The 4,968-nt window shown below is 44.2% G+C and overlaps 2 long non-coding RNA genes across 2 annotated transcripts; both read left to right on the top strand.

Moving 5' to 3' along the window:
- Positions 1-3,050: 3,050 nt before the first annotated feature.
- On the top strand, positions 3,051-3,726 carry LOC147978320 (uncharacterized). Its single transcript, XR_015599578.1, has 3 exons — positions 3,051-3,173; positions 3,247-3,318; positions 3,639-3,726. It is a non-coding gene; the product is annotated as an uncharacterized LOC147978320 (long non-coding RNA).
- Positions 3,727-4,300: 574 nt separating this feature from the next.
- On the top strand, positions 4,301-4,968 carry LOC147978319 (uncharacterized). The gene is made up of 2 exons (XR_015599577.1): positions 4,301-4,415; positions 4,514-4,968. It is a non-coding gene; the product is annotated as an uncharacterized LOC147978319 (long non-coding RNA).

Here is a 4,968-nt window from a genome sequence, read left to right as displayed (position 1 = left end):
TAAGACTATCTTATCAACCATTGTACATGCCGTTAGCAGCCGAACCGCAATGGACGAGATTGCCGCGACGCCTTTGGCACACAGGTTCGTGGGGCAGGGCCGTACGTGAGACCAAGGTGTGGCAGCGGCGTGGCACGGCGGTGGACGCGGGGCCGAGGCGCGGCAGCATCATGGCATGGCAGTGGCGTGGCGCGCCGCGAAGCTTAGTTTAGTCAAGAGGAAGGCCTTTATGGTACGTTTCGGCTCGGGATTAATTTTTATGCAATAGCTGCTTAATTGCTCTGGCGCCCTTCAGCACGACAGTGACCTAATTGAGTGTGTCGTCAGCTATATTGCAGTGATGGGTACAAGTATGCGTGCCACGGCGTCGTCAGCCGTACGGAAAAGTATGCGGACATTCAGTCGGTGACGACCTGACGCTGGTGTCGGGCAGAGTTAAAATGCCCAGCTATAATAGTAGGCACAGTCTGCAACTGATAACTTACCACTTTCCTTAAATCTGAACTAGAAGTGTGTTCTCTCTTAGCGGAACTTGTATATTCAAAATGTTTGAAATGGTTTCAGGGTACCTGACCAGCAAAAACATACTCCACACAAGGAGACACTTTGTCCTGTATAATTTAGCACTAATAATCCAAGTTATGAGCTAGGCATAAATAGTGGGTGTTGCGTCGTGAGCTCCTCATATGTGCCAACATCCATGATAGCTTATATTTTGTTCAGTCCAAAGAAGTTGTTGAGAGCATAAGCCCAAAATTAGGCCTTTAGCCCTGTATCCTTTGACACTAGTGAATAAATTTTCATCTAGGCAAGCAACAACTATTTCATGAATATGTAGCTTCAGATTTGAAAAGCAATTCCTGAGATGTTTTCTTTCTTTTAGCAAATCCGAATTTCCCCGAGTCTTGACTAAAAGTGATAGCCTGACATTTCTATGTACATTATTGTTCTCACTGAATAATGAATTATGTTATTTTTACATGTTGTGAACATGTCTTTCATGTATGTTGGTTCGTCTCTTTCTTACAGGAAGATGCAACGACTGCCAAGGCTACCGAGGTGCTGCCCCCAGCTCCAATAATGGATACTAGTGGTCAAGATGGGGCTGATGACTCACTCTTAAATTGGCATGCAAAGTTTGAGCCGCAGCATGATAAACCATTCAGGGCTGTCAAAGGCGTCCTCACGGCGTTCTCAGTTTTTGGTGGATAGTGTGGAAGAGTGCATCACATCATGCCTTACACACATGGACTTGGAAAGAAGCCCAATAGTATTAGTAACAGCAAGTGCACCTTCAGAGTCAACCTGCTTGGTTCCTACTCCTCCTATTGCCGTCGTGTGGCTACCATGGATAATCTTGATGCTGAGATCACACCGTCTAAGGAATACTCGATACTAGTGTCCTTGGAGCCCACAGTTCAGGAGGTATTATTTAGTGCAGATGGCGCACTTGGCTATCCCACATCTACATTAGCTGAAGCATTCATTATAAATCCACAGAAAGCATGGTTAAACAATGGCACAATTCAGCTGAAGGCCGAAACATCTCATTGTGATAAGCCTACTGATATGGGCATGTGCACTGTTAGTGTCCAAAGATGATAGAAACATCTTGACACGTGATGGAATTATACGCGACATCCTGGGCTCGCTGCATGAGATCCCATTAAAATGGTCGTTGATACAAACTTTTTTATCCTTCTTAAACTCAGAAGGTCACACCTTGGTGACAACCCAGGGAGAGATGCATGGGATTTCCCCTTTTAGCTCTATTGTTCAAGGGCACATCTTCGTGCTGCTTTCATAGCTGCTTGGCTGTGTTCTTACCGTTCCCACAATAAGAACACAACCAAGCAGCTATGAAAGCGGATGAAGATGTGCCCTTAAACAATTGCCATTGAACCGCGTCACTTGGTTTGAAAAGTACACACCAAAAGGCCTTGAATTTCCACTGTCATCACTCATTCTGAAATTTAACCTTTCAAGAAGTGGGTCATCAACATCAGCATAGAAATTTGGAGGCAGAGAAATTTAGGGGGCTGTTATCCAATTCTACCGTATCCATCAAAAAGTAATCAACCCATTCAGGTTAACAAGGCCATCTTCCCCACTATCACTATCAATCTTGCTTTTGCGCATTGTTGTATATGCAAAAAATAGTGTAGCTGCCACCTCATCTTGAAAACAAGAATCTGGGACGTATTCATCATACACACGTCCTGATATGGGATCCCCATAGAATCCTGTAGCGCTAAAAGGGGAAATCCCGTTTCTGGCTGGGTTGTCACCAAGGTGTGACCTTCTGAGTTTCAGAAGGATAAAAAAGCTTGTATCAACGACCATTTTAATGGGATCTTATACAGCGATCCCAGGATGCCGCATATAATTCCAGCATAAAACACTTTTTTTACGTGAGCGTGTCAAACCCACAATTTTTTCTAGTTTAAGCATATAATTTATTCTCCCCTGCGCGCCAAGAATTAAAATTTTAAGTTAATTAGGCTCGATGGCAAAACTTTCTCAACGAAGCCCATTTAACTACCCATAGTTCCACCCTAATCCCCATTATCTCATATGGCGTCGCTCCGGTCCAATCTTGCGCCGTCTCCTTCCTTTCACCGTCTCGATCCAATCTGCTAGCATCCCCTCCGCTGCACCTCTCCAGCAGCCCCCATGCTCCCACTCCCGCCCCGTCCACCTCCGCCGCCCCCACCATCGACGCAACAACCACCACCACCACCGCCATCGAGACCGCGGAGGAAGCCGTTGCAGCACCGGTGGTGGAAGAGGCGCCGCCGACGCCGCAGGCAGCCGCGCTCGGTAGGAGCAGCCTCTGCACGGGACAAATCTCCACATGATCTGCTGACACAAGCGGTCGACCCACCTGAAGAACTCCGTGTCGTGCGGCTGCTCTTCTGGACGCTCTCGGCGCTGCTCGTCCATGGCGTGATCTCCGCTGCCGCTACTTCCAACCACGCTGACCTCTTGCTCAAGTTCTTTCACTTGGCTTACAGCTGGCCGGGTTCTGGGCTTCTGGCTGGAGCCAGCCACCGTGACGCTCCTCTACCACGCCCGCTGCATCCTCCTCGAGACCATGCCGCCCTTCTCTGTTTCCCTGACGAGGCCATTGTCGCAGGCATTTTGCGGCGCTGCTCCCATCCAGATGCTTTGTTGTAGTGCTCCTCCTATCATTCTCTCCATTTAAATGTTTGAGCAGGAAATCAATGGCGCTTTCTGGCTGTGCAGGAGTGGACATGTTCAGCGTGTGTGGGATTTCTCAAGTTCAAAGCTGACATCGTCGATGAGACTGAACCCAAGGTGAGCAAAATGTTTCTTGTTGTATTTTTGACGTGTTTACCCATGCTTCTATTAGTATGTGTATACTCTGGAGATAATGACTAACGTTGGAATATCAACACTATTCAATTACACGAGTGCAGCTTATCAACACTTAGATAGCAATTGATGTTTTTCAACTGAAATATGCAATCGCTAGGAGTTTTATACTTTTATTTTTCAATTACATGAGTGCAGCAAGCATGAGCAGGACGGACTATTGGGGATATGATAGGCAAACGCTAACACAGAACATATATCTGAACAGTGATAGCCTGATTAGCTGAAATCTTTTTGAGCAGGCTGAAGGTGGAGGAGGGCGTGGACGGGTTTTGGTCCCAGCATTGCACTCGGAGATGCTCTAATATTTAAGGAATCATTATTTCTTATATTATATTTTACCACATTGCCATCAAATTAAATTGCTTGATTGAGTAAATAGCTTCATAATGTACTAGTAAATCTTTGCTACCATTATTGGCAAGTTTTTGTAAGTAATCTTTCTAGTCAAGCACTTGTGTATCACCTATAGTAATCTTAAGTTTTTCCATTTTTCTCTTTTGAATTTTCTCGTCTTGTTTTCATAGGCTTGCTGGCTGCGTCTTCTATGCTACTTGGTACACTCATTAGACCCAAAGCGTTCAAACCTTCATTTCTTGTTAATACAATATTACGTGAAATGCTTATTAATAGTGTTGCTTATTTAAAGTACTACATTACAGAATCTGTTTTGTTAATTTTTACAATCAATGCAACGACAAACATGTATTTGCGTGCGAATTTTGCTACTTTATTACAATCATGTTTGTTTTAGGAAAGTACATATGCGCATGAAAAATTGTTGCATTGTCTAAGGTCCAATTCCAAATGAGTTGAAGTGGAATTCATTTAGTTAGTTTTATGACACATGCTAGTAAGTATTTTGCAATTCATTTAGTTCCATTCTTTTTCATCTTGCAGGTTCAGGTACTACAATCATGCCACTAGTTCGGGAGAGTGAGAGGGAAAGGAGGGCATTCTTGGCGGAACATAACGCATGGGTGATGTGTATGCTAAGCTAAGGGGTGCATTGATTACATGTACTTTAACCATTATACCTCTAGCTCTAGGTCATGCATGTTATCTTGTCAGTTTTCATCTCATTATGATGCAACGTTGTTGTGTTTGTCATTTATAGGCATCGAGAGGAGTTAGCCGCAAGACTTGAAGCACAAGAGAGATCATTTGAAGAGATACAAAAGAAGCAGCAAGAAGAATTGGAAGCTCTAAAGAAGATCCAACAAGAGAAGAATGAAGCCTAGGCAAAGAAGGAAAAGGAGATGGATAATCTGCTTGATTTTCTCTTGAGGGCTCAAGCAACTTAGCAACCAACTTTGCAGTCCCAGTCCAAACCAGATGGTTCATGAAAGCCATCCTTACATTGCAATCATTAGGACAACATATGTGGTCTTTAGTTAATATTAGTTTTCATGCTGACTAAGGCATAGCCCGGTGGTGTGAAGAGGTTGATGCCTTCCCACCCACCCACGTTCAAGGCATAGTACTTGCAATTTGGGTTTGTTGCACCAATTATACTGTAGGGGGTTCCCTATAGTCTTTCTGTCAAAAAAAAATATATTAGTTTTCATCTTA

This window comes from Triticum urartu, chromosome 3A, assembly GCF_056163025.1.
Source record: "Triticum urartu cultivar PI428250 chromosome 3A, HENAU_Tu73, whole genome shotgun sequence".
In the NCBI taxonomy this organism is placed as follows: Eukaryota; Viridiplantae; Streptophyta; class Magnoliopsida; order Poales; family Poaceae; genus Triticum; species Triticum urartu.
The sequence above is the reverse complement of the archived record's forward strand: the minus strand, read 5'-3'. Positions and strand labels throughout refer to the sequence as shown.